Source organism: Ambystoma mexicanum, chromosome 5q (assembly GCF_040938575.1).
Source record: "Ambystoma mexicanum isolate Mex_15411 chromosome 5q, UKY_AmexF1_1, whole genome shotgun sequence".
NCBI lineage: Eukaryota > Metazoa > Chordata > Amphibia > Caudata > Ambystomatidae > Ambystoma > Ambystoma mexicanum.
This window is the reverse complement of record NC_090933.1, coordinates 1,028,036,411-1,028,063,884: the sequence shown is the minus strand read 5'-3', so window position 1 is coordinate 1,028,063,884 and position 27,474 is coordinate 1,028,036,411.

The window sequence follows — 27,474 nt, the reverse complement described above, 5'->3', positions numbered from 1 at the left end:
CTGCATCTTTCTTCTGCGCTCAGCTCCTTCAAGAACAAAAACCCTATTAGGAACAGCCTTACCTTGTGGCTCTTCTGCCCATCTTTCAACACTCCTTCTGTTCAGCGGGCATCTTCGGCGCTGTCATTCCTATCCGGCACACCGCTTCCTAGGGAAAATAACAGAAAAAAGGCATTAGTAAGCATTTCCATCTGCAAGAGAGAAAAGACCTCCAGGTTAGCGTGAAAACATCTAGAGGCGCCGCATATCGCGCTTACTCACCGCATTTCGTCTTCATAACCGGCATCCACGCTGAAAACGTCGCGGAATCTAAACAACACAGAAAAAGAACTCAGTTCAATACAAATACGAAAGGGTCGCATTGCGCATTGCGCTCTCACTCACCTTCAGCGATACTCATCTCAGCAGCACGTCGCCATCCCCGGACGCTGGCCATCATCGAAGGAAGGAAAGGAACGAAGTTAGAGAACTGATCAAAAGACTCATTATACTTACCTGTCGGACTCTTGCCAGTGAAGTAACTAGGCATCAACAAGCCTGCATCAATCAACGCGCCCCTGCGCTGAAAGCAAGACGGAGAGCACACTTTCCAAGAAAACAAGGTGAGCTGTGGATCAAAGTGAAGGGTTGGACCCCGGGGAAGAATGGGTTCAAGCACACAGAGACAATAGGGGGTTAAACTCTACCAATCCTGTGTTTCAGGCCCAGTCTCCAGTCGAGTAGACTCCAGGGAAGGATTTGAGGTCGTAAGAGGTCAGAACAGGCTGAGTGACATCCCCGTGAGTGCCAGGTGAGCGATACAGGTACATGCTCTAGGCAACCCTTCAGACCACTGTTTTTCGGTTGGACTTGTGATGGTCAATTGCTGTTTCCAGTGTGTGGACAGACACTTGACACTCACTTAATGTCTGTGCTTTGGTGTTTAGTCTTATTCGATATGCTCTGTTTACAGTTTAGGCCAAGTGATGTACAATAGTCCAGGTTGTTATGTTGGACGGTTGCTTACATTCACAGTAATTTGGTAACATGGGCCTATAAACACTGATATTAACACTACATATGGTGCTCCATTCTTGGATGAAATGAATATCATACTACAGTGATATCGTAATCATATTTTTCTTAGTGTACTGAAGAACAATGTTATGTGATGCAACTTGCTGTTTTGTCAAGAGGTGAATTGTCGTGTGCCATCACTTCCCATGATGGAACTTGGGGGCGGAGTCAAATTAATAACTTCTTGTGATGTTATCAGAGGTCAAGTGTCATGTGATGTCACTTTCGCTCGCCCTGGCATTTTGGTGAAATGTTGTCCCTGTGAACAGTAGCTATTGGGTTGATGTTGTGGAATATATTGACCCCTCAACGCATTGCCCCACATCACAGAGCTGCATTTGCACAAGAAGCAGCAACCTGGCTGCGCTGGCTCCTGTGCGCACCAGGACATCCAAACTGCGTTTTGGCAGCAACAGAAAAATGGCTGCACCATCTTGCCTCACATACTTCAGGCAAAATGGAACAAGGGGACACACTGAAAAAGTATGGCAGTGTGTTCTGAGGCATACATATGGAATCAAGTGAACAGGCAGCACTGCATTGCTGCAAAAGCCAAAAATTCCCCTTCAGAATGAACCATTTTCAGCCTTTCAAAATGCTGCGTTGGTGCCAATTCCACCTGTCATTCTGAAATGTGAGTAAAAAGGCCCAGTCAAACCAACTCTCAGAGAAATCAAAAGCAACTTAATTTTTCCCTCGCACAGGAACACGCGTTTATTTCTTGACAAAATGTATCCAGGTGCAGCAGTTCAAAGAGACTTTTTACTCTCTGAGCCAGGTCAAGGATAAATGTATCTATACTTTAGATAAGAGTCCTGCTGCAAGGAAAATGACTACAGCTGCTAAGACAGTGGAAATCTGAGGAGCTAAAAACCGAATTAAGGAAAGGAATGATAGCAGTTTTTAAGACATGTGGACAAATGGGCTGTGCTGACTGAAGAGAAAAAAATGACCTGTTTAAAACTCAATTGTTAATAAAAGCCTTCTTACTTAGCCTTGCTTGCAAAGGAATTATGTTAGTGGTGACAATACACAAATAGAATATTTTCTGTCATAGGTTTGTTTAATTCAAAGATCCAAAATAAGAAATTAAACAGTTTAAAACACATAGGGCCTCATTAGGAGGTGGGCGGTAAGGGTCTAACAGCACTGGTAAGGGCGCTGGAGCCCTTAACCCCTTACCGCCCTATTACGAGGTCTGCTCATGGGACCCACTAAGGACGCCTGGTTTCACCAGGCGTCCTTAGCGGGTCCTGCGAACAGCCCAGCATGCTAATAACGGGCCAGTCATTAACGGGTCCATTGTTAGCATGCTCCCCATTCCCATTGAGACCATTCATGATTTGCTTTACCCTTTCTTGTATAGATGTGACTCCAAAATATTTGAAATGCTCAACCACTTCCAAATTATGACCCTTTATTTTCCAATTAAAATTCTTCCTTTTGGACTTCTATATAATGTAAGTCCAGGTTCAGCAAATATGAATTTAGACTGTCATGGGACCTCTGCAGGCCAATTGGAGTCAAATCACATATGCTTGTATCATCTACATAATTTAAGTAATGCACCTTAGTTTGACCGATAGATGAAGGATTTGTCCTCACCTTGTCCCAGTAGAGGTCCATATCACAAATATAAAGAGTAAATAAGAAAGATGCAAGGATGAGTCGTGACAAAGGTCGTAATTAGTGCCAACCCATCTTGTATAACCACCCTGGCTATTTACCCTTATCTTTGTTCTAGTTTCATGATGTAAGGTTATTAAAATACTCACCAAAACCAGGGGGCAGCCGTAAAGTATCATTTTTTCCCACAGTTATGTTCCGCTAACACAATCAAAAGCTTTAGATACGTCCAGCAAGGCCAAATAGACTGATCTTTCCTGTCCCCTTGCGTACCTATCCAGTAAAATAATCATTATAGAATTCTAAGCCTTCCCCACACCTTTCTTAAACTCTGATTGATACATGTTGATACATTCAGATTTGGCAGCCGAGCATTATAGTTCACCCAAAAGAACATTTGCAAAAATCTTATTTCTAGAGTCCAATAATGAGATTGGTCTATAATTAGTTGGAAACAGTCTCTCCCCACCCCCTTAAATAACAGTATCAACACTGCACATTTCCAGGAAGCTGGAATAACTTTAGTTAATAACATATTGTGGAACAGACACAGCAGAACCCTGGACCATAAATTCACATCAGATTTTAAGGTGGGATTTGACAGTACATCCGGACACGGGGAGTTAGATTTCTTACTATGCCTTATAAAGGACTCATTAGGGTCATGATGGACTGTCTCCGTTCACCTAGTGGCCTCATGTATTTCCACAATCTGCACTGATTCCTTTACATAGATCTTGCCAAATAGGGTCAGCCATATATCTTCGGATGAAGGCTAAGACTGAATATGCGCTCATTTACCCCTGATTTAACTAAGTGCCAAACATAATATATATCTCTAGTTAAAAAGCAGAGCATCCTTTCTGTATCTTTAATATACATCAAGAATGTATGGCCTCTTAGCAATTTTTAAAGGATGTTTTTAACTTACTGATCCTCACAACCGGAAGGGGCCGGATTCTTTTGCAGCGTTTTTTAATTGGACCACAAAGCTTGCTTGCATTCTTTTATGGCCTTGTCAAAAGTATGTTTTTTATATAGGGTGTCTACTCTTTTAGCTAGGGCCTTAGATGATCTTAATCCTCCCAGTAGTTGCTGAATAGTTGGTTCAAAACAAAGAGGGTGACACAGTTGCTCACTGTTAAACTCTAGTTTAGCACATACCTTTAGGGCGCCATATTACTGCATGGTCTCTGGGTCTAATAGTTACATTTAGGTTTTCCATGGGTTGAATCGCAGTCCTGATTAGTCGGATAATGTAATAGAGCATACAATGACTGCTTAATTCCGATAGGACTATAATAAAAATCACTCTCCATTAAACCAAATATCAGATGAAACAGAAATGTAATCCAAAATGGATCTACCCCAGTTATTGTGCCAAGTAAAATGGGGAGGAGTATCCCCTAGAGTGTTACCATTTAGGGGTAACAGGTCCCAACCTCAAAATCCTGCCTAATTCTTAGGCCTCTTTCAGAAGCCCTCCTTGAGGTTGAGGACCTGTTGGTGCATCCATGCCAGGAAGAGTCAAGGCATTCACTGTTGAAATCCCCTAGAGCAATTATACTTCCACCAGCTTGAAGCGATTCTGCTAACAGCAAGAACAACATCTCAGACAATAAATCAACCATCGCTGCTTTAGCAGGCTTAAAATATACATTAAATAAAATACATCTTTGCACCACAAGCGAATTCGACTCCTGCCATTCAATTAAAACGAATACAATCTCATCTCTTGTGCTTCTTATTTATTTTACTAAGAAGCCCTGAACACACTTTACAGCAGTTAGCAATCCACCAAACGGGCAGCCATTCATCACCTTGTTTGCCTTAATGAAATAAAACTCTTAACCCTCTAATATTGGGGGTTGGAGGTGTCAATCAAAAAGGTATCTTGTAGGCAAATGATGGCAACATTCTCAAATCTCAAATATACTACTGTTCTTGAGAAGCTGTGAGAAACCCCTCGAATGTCAAGAGGGTAGTGATTGCCATGATCTCTGCTTCCAAAAGATCAGGACTTGCCCGACTCCCTTGGAAGCAGACCCATAACCCCGGTTCCGAGTGCCAGCCAGTCCCAATTGGGACCTTTTGGACCCTGTCCTGGTGCCAGTGGCACCAGGCTCATAAAGATGCCCAGTCCCAGCACTGGAAGCGCCGGGCTCATAATGCTTGGGTGGACTTACCTGCAGCAGACCATGCTGCTTACTTACCTGCCAGTTGAACCCCTGATCCTCTTCTGTTTGGGACTACTTTTCCTGTTGGGTGGGGCAGGAGCCACTCCCTAGGTTCAGAACACTGGAACTCTTCTGGAAAGCAGGAACTCTTTTCTTACCTAGGCGTGGCTGTGGAAGGAGACACCTAAGCACTACAGGAGGCTATTTAAACCACACCCGATGGATGAATCTTGCTTTGCGTTATTCTGCATTCTCTGCAGCAGAACGCTCATTGTGTCTTCTGCTTCTGATCCTGGGCCTAACGGAACAAAGGCTTACCATCCTGGAATCCAGTCTTCAGCAGCACCTGTAAAGACAAAGAAAGAACAGGTTAGCACTACGGTCTTCAGTGGCAGCGCATCTCTTACCTGGTCCATCGGCTGTCACCAACGCCTCGTGCTGCATTCCGGCATCTGAAAGACAAAGGCTTACCTACTCTTCGCATGCTCCGGAGGTCTTCGCACTGGTTACGGCACCCTGCCCCGAGGCAGATGGAGAGCTCAGCGTTCACTTACCTAAGGTGAGGGCGTTAACCTTTGGGGTTCTACAGGAGAAGAGAAAGGGAAGAGGAGAGAGGCACCCAATAACCCCAGTTCATTAATCCCATATTTTCTATCTGCAGACATCTTACTCTTCGAGTCAGACATACAGTGCACAGAGGTCCAGCCCAAAGAGCCAACCGTGTGTTACACATCACCTTTGAAGATACGGCATTCACCCAGTCAAGACCGGCGCCTCTGCGGGAATCAGGTGAGCGTTACAGAACGCAAAGCCTACCGCAAAACTCCCACCCAGGCGCTATGGAAACCTCGGATACCGACCAGCTAGCCCAGTTACTTGGGGAACTAAGAGCAGAAGTGCATGCAGCCCGTCAGGAAACGAATGCTCTAAGAAGGGAACTGATTATTTCCAAGGAGCGAACAGACGATCTCGCTAGACAATTGCTACAGTCACAAGCCGGACAAACTCCGTTACCCGCATCAGGGGCAAATCTTCCTTCAACATCCTCTACGAACCCAGTGCAGATCAACCTACCTGGGAATGTACCTCTGGCTCCGCTCGAACGATTTTCTGGTGACCCAAAGAGGTTTGCAGTATTTTTTAATCAGTGCCGGTTGCACTTCTTATGCCGGCCAGCAGCCTTTCCAACTGATCAAGCTAAAGTAGCTTTCGTGCTTTCGTACCTTAGTGGCAATGCGGCAGACTGGTCGATCCCTCTAGTTAATCAAGATGATCCGGTTCTCCATGATTTTCAAGCTTTTCAGCTCAGTATGGAAAAACTGTTTGCAAGACATTCACAGGGGCAGGCCTTGGACAATGAGCTCCTTTCATTGCGACAGGGTAATGAAGACCTTTTGGCTTATATTGCGTCTTTCAACAGACTGATAGTGGAAACTCGATGGCCTGAGGACAAAAGGATTACGCTGTTTTATAGAGGTCTACGTGGAGAGCTCAAAGATGTGTTAGCCCAAGTAGTGAATCCCCCGCAAGACTGTTCGGACTATATTGACTTAGTCGTTCAAATTGACCACAGACTGCAGAACAGGAAGGCCGATCGTTCCAAGTTTGATGCTCGAGTATTTTCCAAACCACCAACTCCTACCAAAGGAGTAGACTCTGGGGAACCCATGCAAATAGGGGGCCTGAAAGGACCACTAACACAAAAGGAGCGGGAAAGGAGAAAACAGCTGCAATTATGCCTCTATTGCGGAAACTCGGGGCACTTTCTTCAAGACTGTCCGGTGAAACCAGCCAAGAAGGCAGTAGGAGCTGCAGTTACCAGGGTCACAAACTCTGAGCAGGGAAACGACCTTGCACGACAAGAATAGAGGTCCTCTTGCCGAGCGTTAAAACCAGTTCCGTGACCTCGCATTTTGTGATACCTATGGTCCTCATTAGCCCTGAACATCCAGATCGATTACATGCGATTGAAGCTTACGTCGACAGCGGTGCCATCGGCAATTATGTGGATCATGAAATGGTTTTGAGGATGAATCTGACTCTTTGTCCAAAGGCTGTAAAGGACATCATTACTACAGTGGATGGTACGGAGATAGCCTCCGGACCAGTAACGCATACTACCCAAGAAGTGACGCTAGTAAGTCAAGATGGACACCATGAGAAGATCGTGTTCGATGTGATCAAGGCCCCTCAGTTCCAGATTATTCTAGGAATTCCTTGGTTAGAGAAGCACAATCCTCAGATCGATTGGCGAGCAAGAACGGTTCAGTTTCCAGAATGTGTCTCTACTTGTCACCCTCGACCTGGTGTTGCACTGGCAGCAATTTCCTCAGAGGCTCCCCAGTTACCTCCTGAATACCTAGAATTCCAAGATGTTTTCCGGAAGGATCAGGCTAACTCTCTACCTCCTCATAGGTCTTATGACTGCCAGATAGACCTGATACCTGGATCTACTCCTCCTTGTAGTAGAATTTATGCCCTCACCGAGCCTGAGAATCTTCACCTCCGACAATACCTGGATCAATACCTAGCGAATGGGTTTATTCCTCCTTCCAAGTCCCCTGCTTCCTCAGCTTTGTTCTTCGTTACAAAAAAAGAAGGGGACCTTAGAACTTGTATAGATTATCGCGCCCTGAACCAGATCACCGTTAAGAATAGATATCCGTTACCTTTGATCCCTGAACTCCTGGACCAAGTCAGAAAAGCATGCATATATACAAAGCTGGATCTTAGAGGAGCCTACCACTTGGTACGAGTAAAAGAGGGCGATGAATGGAAGACGGCCTTCCGCACCAAGTATGGGCTATTTGAATATCAGGTCATGCCCTTCGGACTTTGCAATGCCCCGGCCGCCTTTCAATATTTTATGAACAATGTCCTCAGAGAGCTCATAGATGTGTCTGTTGTTGTTTACATTGACGACATCCTCGTTTATTCTTCATCGGAAACTGAACATCAGAAACACGTGAAAATGGTCCTCGAGAGATTGCGTCAACACAAACTTTTCGCTAAGTTGGAAAAATGTGTTTTCAACGTGACTGAAGTTGAATTCTTGGGATTCATATTATCACCTTGCGGAGTGCGTATGGATTCAAAGAAGGTCGATGCAATTCTCAAATGGCCATCGCCATCCTCCGTAAAAGGTGTTCAAAGCATGTTAGGCTTCGCTAACTTTTACCGCAGGTTTATCCCCGAATTCTCTCGAATAGTCCAGCCCATCACCGCCTTGTTAAAGAAAAACAAACGTTTTGAATGGTCTACCGAGGCGGAACAAGCTTTACAGAATTTGAAGACTAGATTTATCTCTGCACCGATATTAAAACATCCTCGCCCAGAACTCCCCTACATCGTTGAAACTGATGCTTCGAGCCTTGCCATGGGGGCAGTTCTATCACAAAAGGACCCAGTAACCAATCAGTTGCATCCCGTGGCATTTTGGTCCCGCAATTTCTCGCCTCCTGAAATCAATTACACTATTACTGATAAGGAACTTCTAGCTATCAAGTCCACCTTTAAGGCTTGCCGGCATTATCTTCTGGGGGCCCGACACACCGTTACTGTGATTACAGATCACCGAAACCTGCAATATTTGAAAACCGCAAAAGCTCAATCCTCTAGGCAACTCTGTTGGGCACTATTCTTTGCCGAGTTTGACTTCATAATTACCTATCGACCTGGTACAAAAAACGGTAAAGCTGATGCCCTTTCTCGGATGGGAGTGGAAGAACATTTGATCAATCCTAAACCTGTACCTATCATTCCCGAACAAAGAATTCTAGGTGTAATCGCCACACAATCCATAGAGGAAGTTAAGGATAAAGCCAGGCTACTGGTAACTCCAGCAGACATACAGAATTGGCATCTGCAGGGAAAGGACTTTACGGTGAAGGACAACCTATTATATTTCCAAGAACGGTTATACCTGCCCAGCACAAATTTACAGAAAAAGGTAATCTCTTGTTATCACGATTCTTTAATGGAAGGACATCCCGGTATGACCAAGACCTCGGAAAAGATCAAGCGCTACTTCTGGTGGCCGTCTTGGAAAAAAGATATCAGAGACTTTATAATGTCCTGTGGCGTATGCGCCCAAAACAAGAGTCAAAAGGAAAAACCAGCCGGCCTCTTACGCCCTATTGACATCCCGCCTCGCCCTTGGCATACGCTTTCTATGGACTTCATCACCGATCTACCTCCATGCTCCGGATACAATACAATCCTAGTAATCGTGGACCTATTCTCCAAGATGGCGCATTTCATTCCACTCAAAGGCTTACCAACAGCAGCAACTCTGGCCCGAGAATTTCTCGAAAACATCGTTCGACTGCACGGTTTTCCTTCAGTTCTAATTTCGGATCGAGGTAGTCAATTTATTTCTCATTTTTGGCGAAGTTGCTGTCGGTCGGCTCAAATTGATGTGAGACTTTCGACCAGCCACCACCCTCAAACCGACGGACAAACCGAGAGGACCAATCAAACTATGGAACAGTATTTGCGCTGCATGCTACAACAAACTGAAAAAACTTGGAAAGATATCCTTTGGATAGCCGAATATGCCTACAATAACTCTGTCCACTCGGGAACTGGGAAGACCCCGTTTTTTCTTTTATACGGTAGTCACCCTCGAACCTCGGAGTTGGATCCACTCCAAGATCTTGGAACACCAGCAGTAGACCACCTGCATTCTACAATCACCCAAGCCTTTAAGGAAGCCGTTTCTCACCTTCAAAGGGCTAAAGAACAAAACAAGAAAGGAGCAGACCAACATCGGAAGGAAGCCCCCCCAATATCAAGTAGGAGATCAAGTCTGGTTATCCACCAAATATCTACCTCTAAAAGGACCACGCACATTCAACCCAAGATACCTTGGTCCCTATTCCATCACTACCATAGTAAATCCAGTAGCGGTCAAGTTGGACTTGCCCCCTCACATGAAGATACATCCGGTCTTCCACGTCTCTCTATTAAAACCCGTGCAACCTCAAACCCGACTAACTACATCTCCAAAACCTATTCTAGTTGATGGAGAACTCGAGTTTGAAGTCAAAAGCATCCTGGATTCCAAGATCTCCAAATCTAAACTATTTTACCTGATTGACTGGAAAGGCTACGGTCCCCAAGAAAGATCCTGGGAACCTGCAGAATATGTCCACGCGCCTCGTCTAATCAAAAGATTTAATCGAACATTTCCTAACAAGCCCAAACCCCCGGAGAAGCCCGGTTTGGGAGGGGCCTTGAGGGAGGGTGCTGTCATGATCTCTGCTTCCAAAAGATCAGGACTTGCCCGACTCCCTTGGAAGCGGACCCATAACCCCGGCTCCGAGTGTCAGCCAGTCCCAATTGGGACCTTTTGGACCCTGTCCTGGCGCCAGTGGCGCCAGGCTCATAAAGATGCCCAGTCCCAGCGCTGGAAGCGCCGGGCTCATAATGCTTGGGTGGACTTACCAGCAGCAGACCATGCTGCTTACTTACCTGCCAGTTGAACCCCTGATCCTCTTCTGTTTGGGACTACTTTTCCTGTTGGGTGGGGCAGGAGTCACTCCCTAGGTTCAGAACACTGGAACTCTTCTGGAAAGCAGGAACTATTTTCTTACCTAGGCGTGGCTGTGGAAGGAGACACCTAAGCACTACAGGAGGCTATTTAAACCACACCCGATGGATGAATCTTGCTTTGCGTTATTCTGCATTCTCTGCAGCAGAACGCTCATCGTGTCTTCTGCTTCTGATCCTGGGCCTAAGGGAACAAAGGCTTACCATCCTGGAATCCAGTCTTCAGCAGCACCTGTAAAGACAAAGAAAGAACAGGTTAGCACTACGGTCTTCAGTGGCAGCGCATCTCTTACCTGGTCCATCGGCTGTCACCAACGCCTCGCGCTGCATTCCGGCATCTGAAAGACTAAGTCTTACCTACTCTTCGCATGCTCCGGAGGTCTTCGCACTGCATTCCGGCATCTGAAAGACAAAAGCTTACCAGCTCTTTGCACGCTCCGGAGGCCTTCGGCGCTGCATCCCGCATCTGAAAGACAAAAGAAGGTGCGTTTAAAGACATTGGGCAACTTTATTACTCACGTGCCATTACTCCTTCCCACGCCAAATCCAGTGGGTATTCCAGCACCCTTCAGCTTCTCTAAAGCTCCGAACTTGTACCTGCAAGATAAAAGGGACAGTTAGTGCGCATCGTGAAGCAGGCTACAAGCGCTTACTTACGTGCTTCCAGGCGCTTCTATTCCTCACGCGGGTTCGATCCTCAACTCTCATCAGCCCGCCATCCGCCATCGCCGGAACCCTGCAAAACAAGAGATATCATTACAAAAGACTTTTAAGACATTTGAAGTGCCCAGAACTTACCGTTCGTGCAGTTAACGACGGACAGCAGTCCTCTGAGGTCAAGAGGCCTGCACCCTTATCCAGTGAAGAAACTGGTTACGGCACCCTGCCCCGAGGCAGATGGAGAGCTCGGCGTTCACTTACCTAAGGTGAGGGCGTTAACCTTTGGGGTTCTACAGGAGAAGAGAAAGGGAAGAGGAGAGAGGCACCCAATAACCCCAGTTCATTAATCCCATATTTTCTATCTGCAGACATCTTACTCTTCGAGTCAGACATACAGTGCACAGAGGTCCTGCCCAAAGAGCCAACCGTGTGTTACACATCACCTTTGAAGATACGGCATTCACCCAGTCAAGACCGGCGCCTCTGCGGGAATCAGGTGAGAGTTACAGTGATATCCTAAGTCCTCATACACAATACTCATCAGCCCTTATTCCGTTATGTATAGTTTCAACAATATCAGGCCATTCATAATTAACCTGCTTTATCATAGCCTTTGGTTTCAGTCTGGTTAACTGGTCAGAACATTGACCATCACTCTGCAACCTCACAATCATATGCTTGGTAATAGCAGTGGTGTCCGTCTTGAACCTGACCCTGGATTGTGGGTCTCAATAACTTGCGCCAAGGGCTCCCAGATCTTCAAATAATTCATAACCCAGAACCACAAATGCCTGACGTTCGGCAAAGATGGCCCTTTTTATCACAAGGGAGTGAAGGTGAAACAACATCCACACAATTCTCATACAAAAATTTCACCTGGCAAAGGTCTTGAGTGTTAACCAGATGCATGTTGGGATTTCAAAAAAAGTAAAGACCCAGAAATGTGGACATGGATTCATCACCACACTGCTCCTTCATTACATTAAATTCCCCAGACTTGCTCTCACTGGTACCAACATTTTTAATGGGCAGATGGGAGCTAGTGGGTTGGAGTTTACCGGCCTCAGGATTATGAGTAGAGATCTTCTTACACATGGCTATTTCCATTCCCTTCCTTTTCTCCTCTAAATTGCGAAATATTGGATATACCTGAGGACATATTTTCTGGCATCCTACTGTGGGTTGTAGACTACCTTCAATGTTTCCTGCCAACAGTGATGTATTTAACCAACATGGCTTAGCCACACCCACCATCACCCAACGTTTGTCTTTTTTTACACCCGGTATTGGCTCCTTATCTTCCCCCATCAATGAGTCACCCGACAGTGGGTATACAGAAATGTTGCTCAGATCAAGGGAGCAATCGCCCTCATGTAACAGCTTTACAAAATTTGTAATCGCACCCTTCACCTGAACAGGAATGATCTGCTTAGATTTACCATTTACTTTAGATGGCCCAGACACTTGCTCTGTACTCTTAGTGGGACCTTGGTGTCAACATTGGTAGTCACCTCTTGGTTTCCCGATACATTTTTCAGATGAAACCTTACATTTCTTAAGAATTTTCAGGTGCCGTTATTGCACTGTTTATGAGGGGCCTTGAAATATTTTCATTTCTTCTGCATTGTGGGTTTATTAGGGCCTTTAATTTGCACTTGATTTGAAGTACTCTCCAAATCATGCTACCATTAAAAACCCTATCAACCTTTGAACCCTCCACATCGAGTTTATCTTTACCCAGCATCAAGACTGTCAAAAGAGGGCCTTCCCTCGCTGGTTCTTCATGCACCAAACCAGCAATTCTGGGAATAAACCGAGAGACTGGAGCAATATTATCATCTGGCAGAGGTGCTGAAGTACAATCAATTTGTCCTGGCAGCACTAATGAAGTAACAGGAACCACTGGTGGTAAATTGTGTGGGACCCATCATTGACACTCCCCATTTCCACCTTACTGGACAGAGGATTAGCAACAGTAATGTACCCTTCCAGGAAATGTATTTTTGCACACAGGTCCTTAAATATTAGTCAGACATCCTGTATTTCAAAGTTAAGAACATCGTAACCTCTGTCTACCATGTTCAGTAGACGAGAAAAGACCAGAAAGGACATTGCATCAACAATATGATCATATTGGTCATTTATGCCCTGATGAATATGCCAGTCATTAGTATAACTGAAAAAGAGGCAACCCCAGTACGTCCATTAAACACAGATGGAGTTGTACTCACTTCTTCAGACCAGAACGCATCCAGGTTTTTGCACAACAGACCCTACAACATTGTTGAAGTTGGAATTTGTCTGAACTGGTATATCAGGATCTGTGTCCGGACGATGTAACATGACCTTATTTAGATCATCCATCTGGGAAGTTATTTCAGGCACAATCCAATTATTGGTTTTAAAATCTAAAGAGTGCCATATACATTTCCCTAGTTTGTGGGATATAGCAGGGGCTAGAATTGATGCATCAGAGATAAGATCGACCACCAAGTCTCTTTCTTGCATTGTTTTATGACTATCTACTTCAGCCACCGTTTGTAATCAACTTACAACCTCACCGAACCTCTGGGATACACCAGGTGCAGGGTGCTGTTCTCCCCTGCTGTAAGATGCTACAACATCAGCATAGAGCCATGGATCTGGCACCACAGCACATTGGCCGGCACCAGCCGACGTGGCTACTGCAGTATCAGCCATTACATTTTCTACAATTGCCAACCTCCTACAGTTATTCACAGGCACTGGCTGAATAGCAGGTTGATATTCACCATCTCAGGATGATTCTTATATATGGATTCGCCCATCTGCAGGGTTGCGGTGAACTGAATCTATGTTGATGGCATGCATAATTTGGTGACGTCTTAGAACCATAACCATAATGCTGGGTTCGGCACCAGGTAGTTGTGTTTCTCATTCCGGCTACCTTTTCATGCTTTTAACAGGGAATAAACTGACTGCTGCAAGAGCCACTTGCCTTTTATTACTATGGGTCAATATTTATACTCAATACACAGTACCACTTACTCTCCTCCCGCTCCACCAGTGAAACTACAGCAGGCACGTTTCCATGTCTTACACTCCACAAAACAGAGATTTCTTTATATTCTGGTATCAGTACACCGTGGTAGTCTCTTCTGTCCTCCATTCAGACACATTGTATTTAGAGTAGATGTCGTTTTGCCATCCTTCAGGGAGCTTTTACGCTGTGTGCTGCATGGAACATACACACATGCAGCAAAGTAATTCTTTATATTTTTGATCACTCTTGTTTTTTTAGATAAGGTTATGTAGTTTGCATGTATTTGGATTGTCTAAGTTGAGTCTTAGTAAGTGTATTTATTAAATTATGTATTGTGCAAGAGGTCTGCCATTTTAAAATACACCATTGCTAAAGACTGTAGACCTTGCCATTCTAGTGGGTAGGTCATATTTCTAATCTATGATCATTTAATTGAAGGGTTATTTCTGCTGATGCATTGAAAGCTCTAAGCAGTTAAGGTCAGGATGACAAGAGATGCATAACTGTGTTCAGCAAGTTGTTGCTAGGGAGAACGGTCTCATGGGCTTGAAACGAGACTCAAAACAGCAGGTGCCTTCCCATACAATAGAGACATGAATGCATAATGGTTGTGAAGGACACAGGGAAATACACAAGAAAGCCCACACAGAAACATTGCCAAATTGAAGAAGTAGGAGGTGAGCTCAATGCCTCCACTGAGAGCAGGGCATTTGGTTCATAGGTAAAAGTGCCTTGGTAAAACAAATAAAGAGAAGTAATTCATTTCCAGGAGCAGGGCCGCACACATGTGTTTTCATAGAGCTATTCATTGTGACAAGATAACTAGAAAGTCAGATCCAGAGTTGGCATCGTGTATCAAGAAAGGAGTTGCAGGTGCAAAGGGCCAAAGGACCAATTATGGGGAAGGGATTGTGGTGTTCCATGGGATGCAACAAAGTTTTTACCTCACTGAATTCCACCAATTATACAATTGATCCATCTCGGTGGGATGCTACAGCCCGAGCTACCTCAGGAGCCACTGTCCAATTAGGGCAGAGCCTTTTTATGAATTGCACCATGAAGAGTGCCAACCAATTGGACCGCAGCATTTTGTGCTGTCTATAAAAGGTTGTCATGTATGTATGTATGTATGTATTTAGTTTTTATATAGCGCCGATAGCCCAAGGGCATCAGGGCGCTTGTACAAAGAACACTGAGACTGCGAGACAAACAAAACGGAAAACCCGTTTGAGACGGACAAATGGTACAGCTAGCTATTGAGCGGCGAGGTCTCAGAGTGAGGTCCTGCGCCCACGATCCTATCTGAAGAGGTGTGTTTTTAGCCTCTTCCTAAAAACTGAGTGATTGACTTCAGACCTAAGTGATTCCGGGACGCTGTTCCACAGTTTAGGAGCCAGCACAAGAAAGGATCTACCCAGCCCTGTTTTTAGCTTAAACTTGGGCACCTGCAGAAGGCATTTTCCACCCGAGCGTAGGTTTCTGGTGGGGTTGTGGGGCCTTAAGTGTGTTTTCAAATAGGAAGGCGCTGTGCCATAAAGGCATTTGTGGACCAGGCAGAGAGCTTTAAACTTAATGCCCTCCTCTACTCTGAGCCAGTGCAGAGCTAGCCTCTCTTCGGTAACATGGTCTTTCCTTTTCAGATTTTTTACTATTCTGACCGCGTTGTTCTGGATAACCTGACAACTGGATAGATCCTTGGAAGCGGCCCCCAACAACAGGGCGTTCCCATAGTCGAGCCGTGAGAGAATGATGGCTCTTGCTATCGTAGCCCTGTTTACTTCGTTAAGCAGTGGTTTAATTGCTTTCATAAGCCTAAGATAGTATGCTGTGTTTTTTTGGAGGAAGTTAGTTTGGGCGTGAGAGTCGACAACTGAATTGACCATCATGCCCAGGGTCTTCACCTTGGGAACCACCTGGATAATGGCATTTTTAATTTGAAAGGAGTTATATTCTGCCCCCAGTTTTTCCAACCGGCGACTGGAGCCGAACAACATTAATTCGGTTTTGGAGTCGTTCAGGCACATCCAGTTTGCCTGCATCCAGTCATCAATTAGCTTATAAACCTTGGTAAGCACTTCACTATCTGTGGCGTGATTCCTGCCCCCCAACTCCAATATGAGTTGGGTGTCGTCTGCGTAGTTAGTAAATGACACTCCGGCTTTGAAGCGTCATGTTTGAAGGGTGATATTTGTAATGGTCATGAGAAAGGAAACTCCCAATCATAATGTTTAATGTATATTGTTCTTTAGTGGCTTGATGATGAGTATCCAATTGAAATTCTAGGATTAGAATAAATGTTGCATTTGGAGAATATGATAATTGTGCGGTATCCTGCCTTAAATACTGTAGCCCAGGATGGGTGTATTGAGTTGTTTTGTGTTCAGTTTCATGGAGCTGCCGGCTTCTCCCAGCTGTATTTGCAAATAGAAAGCTGTTTTTTCTTGCAAGTTGTGCACTCCATGTTTGATTACTTTCATGCTATTTTTCAGATTACCTTTTGGGGAATACAGCTTTACAATACCCTAATTTAGGTATGGCTTATATTTACAGTTTTATGTGCCACCAGGACAACATCTTCAGAGTTATGTCATTTTTGAAACAGGGGTGCATATGTTAAATGCAGCCCCTGCGCTGCAGAGACTTGGGTATCACTGCAACTGTCAGGAGGCCATCTGTGGCTTCTGAATCTGCTCTGTGCCACTGGTAGGGATTGGTGCTATGAATCAGAATACTGATGCAGCAAGGTACAAGCACACACTATGCTTTTGGCATGGAGCTTATGCAAGGGGAATCTGATTAGCAGATTTCCCTTTCAATGATGGAATTAACCACATCATTTTATTATTTAAGAAACATACACAAAAACAGAGCTTTGATACCCTTGTCAGATGGCAATCCATCACAGTCTTATGTTACCAAGGATCACTATATGGGAAGCTCTGTTTGGAAATCAGTTGACCTCTGTGGAGGTTGCTTGTCAATATTGTTATTTAGGTGTTAGCTTCTCGAAGAAGCATAACCCGAGAATTGAAAGAGAAAAGGATATGAAAAAGATTAATGACATTGGTTACTGCAGCAATATGGGGGTCTACAACATGAAATATGGTGTTACTCTTTCAGCCAAGTTATCAAGGCTTACAAGCAGCCAATGGCACTGTATGCTATAGAATCCATCTTTGTATTTTGAGCACTTGGTTTAACAATTTAGAAGGCTGTTATTGGAGATTGGTTGTGGGTTTGTCCCAACAAGCCCGAATTTCGTTTATTCACTTGCATTTGGGTGTGACGTCGCCAGACATAAACCAAAAGCTTGGCTATAATTCAAAATTGGATTTGCAAGCACAGGGGATATATTATCTACTTTGAGAGTTGCAAAGGAGAAGGGCATTTTATATTTTGTATTTTTTGCGCAAACCTTTAAACTATTTTCAACATTTGATGGCCGATAGGACCAGTGATCAAGAGAAAAGGATAACAGAAATGAAAAAGGAAAACTTTTCAGTGAGATTGGGAAAGGAACATATCAGATCTAAAAAATAAGAATGAGACTATCTTAATGTTTTAGCACCATATAACAGTGTTTTACACTCTGTTCATCTTTTCCCTAATAGGTGAAACCATCACATTGTTGTGAATTTTCAATTTAACCTAATTAACACTTTGGAGGTTACTTGTCCTATGCTTTTTTTTGTAGATATCGTAATGATAAGACACAGAAGGAGACACAGAAGGAAACAATTAAGCCGCTTACTGCAGCATGTGTAGTAATAGGCAGCATGAAACGTAAACATGTTACAGGATTTGTAAGAGGCCTTTGGGTTTTAACCTCTGTTAAATATTTGAAATGTTGTTTGTAGGGGTTTTAAGGTTCTCTTACTATTGCAGATATTCCATTATATTAGAAATAATGGCATTTTATTGTTAGTATGAAATTGTACTGCATTAGATGGTTTTACTTTCACATGTAAGAAGTGTGAGAAGTTTATTGTAAACCATATCAACTTTAATTAAAACAATTTAAATATCATATCCTGTTGTACCTAAGGTGTCTTCATCTACTTATTGTGGCCAACCAGAAAAGCAGAATCCTTCTCAAACTGTATTGTTTCATCCTTGTGGGTGCCCATCTATTGGAAATGGAAGAGCAACTATCAATGTACGGCACATTATTGGTCAATAGCTACCTACACCACCCAGAGTATTCTCAGAATACTGTCTTTCCCGATGGAAATGCATTAGGGAAGGCAAAAATCAATAGTTCTATGCAGCCTGGGAGCCGTCTGTTTGAGATCAGTGGGTGCTGGACATTTTTTACACTTCCCACTGCATTGCGTATTTAGGACCAAAATCAATTTTCAAACTTCCTTTCTCAAAATCCACTCTGAAGGCTCAGGCCTTACAAGATATTTTTCAGAGGATAAAAGATATTATGGACAAGAATGACATCAGCCCTGTTCCTAAAAATGAGGAGAATTCAAATTGGTTTTCTCTTTATTCCTAGTAATATAGACTTTGTGTGGGTTTCATCCTGTAATAGCTCTGAAGACAGTCAACACATTCAGCAATACAACCTCATTGAGGGTGGATTCTATCCAATCCATTGTAATCCTTCTAACTCTGGGAACCTTGAACTGTTTTATTCCACTATCCTATTGCACCTTCAAACCACAAGTTCCAGAGGCTCCTGGTTGACATTTTCCATGATAAGTTCCAAGACTCAAGACTGCAGCTTGCATCTTTACCACTGTACTTGCTCTGCTCGGTGGCCTCCTTCGTGCAGAGGGCCTCACTCACACCCCAGGCTCGTACTGGCATGTAGGGCAATAGAGAAATGCATGCAAATCCACACTGACTGACCAGTTTCACACAGTTATTTGCCCCAATGTGGGCCATGTTAAGGAATTGTTTCACTATGTTGGTTCAAGTGGTTACCAATTTAAATGGCAGATATGCTTTAAAATGTCTATTCTCCACAGATCTCCCCAAAGTAATGCACCACCAGGTGCTTCACAAACCACGTGTCATGATAAGTCACAAAATGTATGTAAAACCTGGAGGGGGTATCTGTACTTCAGTCCTCTATATGGTAGGATAAAGGCACACAGCATCCCACTCAGGGCTCCCACTTTGGTAGCAATGGATGAGAAGCCAGGCATAACCTTTCAAGAGGTGATTCAGGTTGGTTCTTAAGTACAGTGAGTCCCCAAGCTCCCACAAGGGAATGCCCACACACTCTGGTAGATGATAACACAGCTTCTTTACATAAAATAAGATTCAGGAATATATATGCATTTAAATAATAACACTTTGAACTTGGAAATACTTATTCAAAGAATGGCACATACATACACTCTATATGGTACCACACATTATGTGAATTCAGTAATACAGGCAGTTTTAAATAGGCATGTGAATCCTTATGTGAGGTGTATCAGCATAGAATAGGGAAGAAAGACAGGTTAGGTGTGAACAGTGGCAGAATACTTTATTTAGACTAGTTATACAAATCTGTGTGAAGAACCCTGCCCCACCTGGGCAACCTGTAATGGAAAAGTTAGGGAGAAACTTATCTTGTCTTTTATAGCCCAGTCCAATAATGTTCAATAACATTCTGCTTTCATTAAAAAGGTTCTACCACCTAAAAGTACCTGATCAGCCACAGGATAGCAGGACCCAAGACAAATCTGAGACCCCTGGATGACTCATGAAGGCTAGGCGATGTTTTTCCTCATCACAGTACCTTTGGTGCCTAGGCGGACCAAGTGGCAGACTTTCTCGGTTTTACTCAACGATTCTCTTGGAACCCCCTTGGAAGACAGTGCCACTGGAATGCTGAGCCCAAGAAGAAAAATGGAACCAAAGTCTTTCTTGAAGTGCAGCAGGTTTTGTAGTGCTATCCTTTGCAGTGTTACCAAAAAACAGGTAAGGTTCCCAAACTTTTTTATCGGGGGACCCAGACTCAAAGGGAACTAGCTCGTAGATGAGCACAATATGCAACATGAAAGTGAGTCTGGTACCCCTCTTTCCATTCCCCAGTGTTCTAAAACGAAGCCACAATTGAATCAACCACAGATGCCTCACATATAGGCTACTGTCTACAAACCTAAACCCAAAATGTATATAATGATTAAAAAAGACTTGATTGAAAAATTTATTATTTGCACATGTTGTATAACATTAAAAGGCACTAGGTGCCAAACACACAATAAGACACATTTTAGGGCACTTTGCCAATGAATTAAAAAGGTATGAATCACAAGAAAAAACCAAAAAAAACGTTGTTCAACAATCAAATGTCTCAGAAAGGGGATACACACAACAACAAGGTCTTATAGCAAGGTTTCATATCATTCGAACCACTTTGTTCATGTGAAACACAATCCCATATTGAATTAGCATGGGTATTCTAGATCGTTGTCGACATGTTGCGGCCTTTAATTTATTCCAGACACTATCCCTAGTGCCTTTAAACTTTCTTTTCTATGGCCATCTTCAGGACAGAATTTCTTCAAATTAAGTCAACATAGACTTTATACCCCAACAGTAGATTTGAACAACTGAATCTTTTCCATATATAGCCCGTGATTTATTAAATATACAGGCCTCTCGTAGAAAGTATCCCACGGCACAGCTACACGGCTTCTTGCGTTGCCAAAATCATCCGGAGGGAGCGAATGCCAAAAGAAAAAGGTCATTTACGCTGTCCCTAATGCAGCAGAGCCCACGTAGGTTTTAGAGGAATGCGCGGGTTTGCTTTTAATTTCGAAAAACCGCGGCATTGCAACGCGGTATAAACTTCATTTTGGAAGGTTCGTGAAACCCCTCACAGCAATCAATCTTCTTCCGTCGGTGTCCACGGTCACGCCGTGTTGCTTCGACTGCATTCCTTCGACATGCAATCGAAGCAACACGGCGTGACCGTGGACACCGACGGAAGAAGATTGATTGCTGTGAGGGGTTTCACGAACCTTCCAAAATGAAGTTTATACCGCGTTGCAATGCCGCGGTTTTTCGAAATTAAAAGCAAACCCGCGCATTCCTCTAAAACCTACGTGGGCTCTGCTGCATTAGGGACAGCGTAAATGACCTTTTTCTTTTGGCATTCGCTCCCTCCGGATGATTTTGGCAACGCAAGAAGCCGTGTAGCTGTGCCGTGGGATACTTTCTACGAGAGGCCTGTATATTTAATAAATCACGGGCTATATATGGAAAAGATTCAGTTGTTCAAATCTACTGTTGGGGTATAAAGTCTATGTTGACTTAATTTGAAGAAATTCTGTCCTGAAGATGGCCATAGAAAAGAAAGTTTAAAGACACTAGGGATAGTGTCTGGAATAAATTAAAGGCCGAAACATGTCGACAACGATCTAGAATACCCATGCTAATTCAATATGGGATTGTGTTTCACATGAACAAAGTGGTTCGAATGATATGAAACCTTGCTATAAGACCTTGTTGTTGTGTGTATCCCCTTTCTGAGACGTTTGATTGTTGAACAACGTTTTTTTTGGTTTTTTCTTGTGATTCATACCTTTTTAATTCATTGGCAAAGTGCCCTAAAATGTGTCTTATTGTGTGTTTGGCACCTAGTGCCTTTTAATGTTATACAACATGTGTAAATAATAAATTTTTCAATCAAGTCTTTTTTAATCATTATATACATTTTGGGTTTAGGTTTGTAGACAGTAGCCTATATGTGAGGCATCTGTGGTTGATTCAATTGTGGCTTCGTTTTAGAACACTGGGGAATGGAAAGAGGGGTACCAGACTCACTTTCATGGTGCTATCCTTTGGTCAAGAATTTCTCCTACTGTAGACGTCCTGTGAAGATGAAACTTGCTGTGGGCCCTTTAAGGGCTTGACAGATGAGAGTAAGACCCCAGGGACCCCTCGATGACCTCTGGCGGCAACAGGTGTATAGCTCACTTTTGGTGTCAGGTTTCGGTTTCTTCAGTGCTGCAGCTGCAGCATGGAAATCTGGAGTGGACCTCTGACCTTCACCAAGTTTGGACCCTCGGGACATCTTTGTTAGTTTCTGGTTGTGAGAAAACCCACCGACAGACCGTTCTCTGCACTCAGTGACTCTGGACTCTCTCGGGTGGGAAAAAGTGCTCAGTGCTGATGGCAAGTATGTCCCTTGAAATGTTCTTAGTCAGTTTGGAACCTTTGCATCTGTGGGTGTCCAGCAGCACTATTACCATGTACCCCCTCTTCTGGGCGGTAGACAGCAATGGCTTCCAGCGGTCACTAAATGAGCGACCGGACCCTGGGGGACACCAATGGACTTCTTCAACTCGAGTTGTTTGGGCACTCCTCTTCAGGACTCATGAAGAGCCCTTCTCCGGATGACAGGCACACTGGGCTGTATTCCAGGGTACTTCTGATGGTGATTAGCAGTTTGCACAACGGTTCCTCATAGCTCGTGGAGATTTCTTCTTTGCAGGTCCTCTCTGGACCAGTCTTTGGGAGAACATAGCAGCTTTCGGGTTACATGAAGAAATTGCAGCGGCAGACTTCTCCTCCTATTCACAGCGATTCCTTTTCTTCTCTACAATTAATAATATATAATAATCATATATTAGGATTTCTTCAAAGAAGATAGAAGGAAGATTTCAAAACTCTTTTGCATCATAGTATCATCCAGGAGATTATTATAGGTAGGATTCATGACAGAAAATGTTATTGATGACAAAGGTGATATATTGCAATCTAATATATGATTATTATATATTATTTATTGTTGAGAAGTAAAGGAATAGCATCATACCAAATAAACAGCTCCCGAGGCAGGGAATGGTCTCCCGAAATGCGTAGTGCAGACATTCGAGGAATAGTGATACTACAAATACCACAAATCCACCAATGTGTAAAATTGTTTAGGTTTTGATTGGGAATAATTGGGCCGATGGTTGTACTAGACATTCTGGAGAGAGAATAGCGAACAAAATTGTATTTCTATTAAGTCTATTTTTTAATTTAATTTTGGATTGAATTTATTTTGAAAAAGTGAATGAACTGTGTGTGTAAAATATGATCCAAAACTGTTCATATGAAATCAAATACACAGGAACAGTAACATTATTTTTATTACATACTATATGTTTATAGTGGCATCGTTGTAAAAGATACAATAAATAGCAAACGTTTGGTTGTTTTTCAACAAAAATTGGGTGTGCGAGGGACGGGAGAGTTCCACAAAGGTGTAGACATCTGCTGTGTTTCATTATTTGTGTCATGGGCTGGATTATCTCCCTTGCACCCCATTACCCATCTTAAAATTAAAAAAAGTAACCATAATCAAAAGGGGTGTTCCTAGACTCTCGCTAAACCGACTCTTCCCATTGCCAGTCCTGTTCCCTCTAACCCTGCACTCAGATATTTTTCTGATTGCGTCCTTTTGTACTACAAGAAGAAGGGAGGGTGGTCATGATGGATTTAGCCCAATCCCAAAGGGTAAGGGCTACTTTGGAGAATGATTTGTAAAGTAAATAATGCAGAGTGGACAGGGTGTGTCTAATGACTTCCACCCATCAATGATATAGCACTGTGACGAGGAAGAGTAGGACTGTGAGTAATGGGAATTAGAACTATGTCACCTAGGCATCAATGAGGAAGCACTATAAAGGAAGGAGAGCCTCCTGCTCCATGGCACACTCGAAGACAATCTTTTACACATATTTCTGTTTACTAAGTGGTCACAAATTAACACACATCTGCTTATCATATCATTTGTATATAAATACCTCATTTAGAAGCCAGGACAGCTATTTCTTGTTCTGACTGTAGAAAACAAGTAAGTGGAAAGATATAGTGGACATACTGTTAGACCATGTGTTAGTACTGCATAATTAGAGTTTTATGATCTTCTGCACACAGCAATATCTCATGTGGTATTATAGCATAGGGCATTGATACGCATGAATACTGTATATGATGGCACAGAAATATACTATTCAGAGTCCCTGGGAAGCTACAAATAGATCAGAAGATGCTCTTTTTTGGGATGTGGAAAACCATGATTTGCATATCTCTGGGCAGCTGTGCACCAGTGCAATGCTGCATTGATCAGAACCATTGAAAAATGAGTGTCAGAAGGATACGTAGTTGTGATTTGCTAAACAACAACTAAACATGACGTATGTCCCTATTTATGAGAGAAATATGCAAGTCGATGAGCTGAAGCAGTTCTGACTGCTGCTGTTCCACTGAAAAGCAAACATGTATACAATCATCACGTCTTGCTTCATGTGACGTATCTTACAGTCTCAAATGGCCAGATACTACTATTGTTGGGCCAGGAATAGTCTCACTTTCACTAATGTTAGATGGAGCATAATATGGTGAGTTACCACTATTATGGTTTTCTGAATTCATTGATTAGCTGCAGCTGAACATACTGCAGTCAGCCAATTCCAAGAACCAATCTTGTGCGCTTTGTATAGCCGTTAAGCATCCAGGTGCAGCTCAAATGACAAATTCAGTCGTGTATGGTATGAACAGCTTCACATGCCCCTCAGATACTCCAAGAAACTACGACTTTTTTTCCATCATATGACTGGAAACCCAAAGTCCTTCTCAAATCCCACAATCCACAGGGCCTCCCACATTATTCTCTGGTTTGGCTGAGACCGTAATTTGACCACCCTAGACCCTGTCACAACAGACACATTAAGGGAAAATTGCCCTGACTGTGCGTGAAGGGCAAATGCTAAGGGTTACAACTATTTGGCTGTTCGCCTTTGCCCCCATGGCTTGCCCTGACAAATGGCCTCATTTGGACACTGAATACTCACTGAACAATTAAAAGTGAATTCATAATTTATTCTATGACAAATAATTTGAAAGACATGTACACTATTAAATACAGTATTATGTATATATGTGTGTGTATTAAACATGACACAACCGTTTATTAGGCTTAGGGGGTCATTCCAAGGTGGGCAGTAAGGGATACCGGTCACCGGTAAGGAGACCGGTGCCGGTAATCCCTTACTGCCCTACTACAAAGTCCCTTAGCGGGTCCCACCAGGAACAGCTGGTCTGACCAGCTGTTCTGGACGGGACCCGTTAAGGGACCAGGGCGCTAATAACGGGCTTGAGAGCCCATTATTAGTGCCCTCCCCATTCCCATTGAGGCCTATCGAGGCTCAAATGGGAATGGGCAATGGCATTTCCAATGGGGACTTACCAGTCCTGCAAAGGTCGGACTACAACGGTAAATCCCCATTGAACTATACCGGTGCCTGACCCGTTATTGGTGGCAGTAATGGCGCAAATAGCGCCATGACTACCACCAACCTCGGAATGAGGGCCTTAGATTGTTATAACAGCTATGCATGCACTTGAAAGATATTGTGCCTAAGTAAATTGGGGAGCACAGCATGCAAAGGAGCATGTGCAACTCCAAGTTTTTGCAGCAACAATACGTTTTCCTCTTAGCCTTTGCAAGTAGCTTCTAAACCATGGCAATGTAAATGGATGTAAACAATTGCAGTAACGACATAAGGTGCTACAAAAAGACAATGGCCCTCATTCCGAGGTTGGTGGTAGTCATGGCGCTATTTGCGCCATGACTGCCACCAATAATGGGCCCGGCACGGGTATAGTTGAATGGGGATTTATCTGTGTAGTCCGACCTTTGCGGGACCGGTAGGGCTCAATGGGAATGGGAAGGGCGCTAATAACGGGCTCGCGACTTGCAAGCCTGTTATTCGCCCCGGTCCCGTAATGGGTCCCGTCCAGAACGGCTGGTCAGACCAGCCGTTCCTGGTGGGACCCGCTAAGGGACCTTGTAGTAGGGCGGTAAGGGATTACCGGCACCGGTCTCCTTACCGGTGCCTGGTGTCCCTTACCGCCCACCTTGGAATGCCCCCAATAACTGACCTGGTGGTGGTCATACTCGAAACATCCATCATGTCCAAGCTGTTGGAGCACACGTTGTTTTCATGCAGCAGGCATCTGATGATTTCTCCAAGTGTGTTAGTGTCTCATGTAGATGTCTTCCCACTACAAGGGATCATAAGTAGACCAGGTGATATATGCCACATCAGATGTACATTTGATTGAGTGTATGCATCATTGCAATGAACAGCTTCCTTCACTGTAAAGTAGCCATCACTACTTTCTGACACTAGTGTAGTTTGTTGATATTCAAAGTTAATTGGTGGCACTCTTTTGCTCCATGCAGAACTTGTGCTCCATATATACACAGTGACAGATGATAAACACCAACTTCAGTTTGCCACAGCCCTCTGAACTTCTTCTGTAATGATGCAATCTCGTTACTTGAAGGACTCCCTCTCTGCTCAATCCAGAAAATGTCTGCTCCGACACACATGTTAAGAACGTGCTTCCTTCTGTGACACCAATGTAGAATGTTTTCAGTTGCCACCTTGCTCACAAAATGTCATACATCTGAAGCAGATACCATTGGAAATAAAAAATTCAGCCTTCTGCCAGTCTGAAGTCCATAAAATCAATATGAATTTGAAATTAAACCTGCGGGGAAGCAAATAGCTCATGAACTAGTCACTTCTCGGATGGGCTCTGGAGTGTTTATTCCATGATATGATATGATATAATGTGGCATTTATAACAAACCTGTACACAAGTGTTACACAACACAGCTAAGCCTTTTATATCTATTGCCATGCTAGTTGCTTCTAAAAGACAGAAAGACAGAACATATGAACATTTCCTTGGGCATAAGAAAGGTCATAAATATGAATCTCCTACTGTGTGAGTCCCCATGCTTATAGTGAAATAGGCCTTAATGGATAAAGTTTGTTGAAAACTCCAAGGAGCATCAACCAATCACATTTTGGAAAATGACTTTGCATTCAAATATGACACTGACCAATGAGGATATTCTATATCATAGGCACCTCCAATGGGTGAGTTTCAAAATGCTAGTTAAGCTCACAACAGTAAGAATAAATAATAGAAAGCACACTGCAACCGGCAGGTGGGAGCCGGCCACACCAACTAAGGCCCACAATGGGGCCCTTTCTCCATCCTCACCATTCTTTCCTGCATTTCCCCTTGGCTGGAGCCTCCTTCCCTCTGCCCCCAGCACCCTCCACGCGCACCAGACTTTCAACTTACAGCGCATTGCTGATAAACAGAAATCATATTATGCCACCTTTTGATTTATATTGGCCTAAGCCAAGTTGCTCCATGGGGAAAACTACATTGCAAAGTTGTGAATTAGAATTGACTTCAAGTGCCATCTTGGAAAAAGTCCTCCATCTTGGATCTAACTTCTGCTCACTCTTCAGTAATGATTAGCTATGTTTTCAGTTGCCAGAGCAGAATCGACCTTTAAGCCTATGTCAACACTAGGGCTGGCAGAGTGGACTATTTGTCCTGTGCAAAAAGGACCTT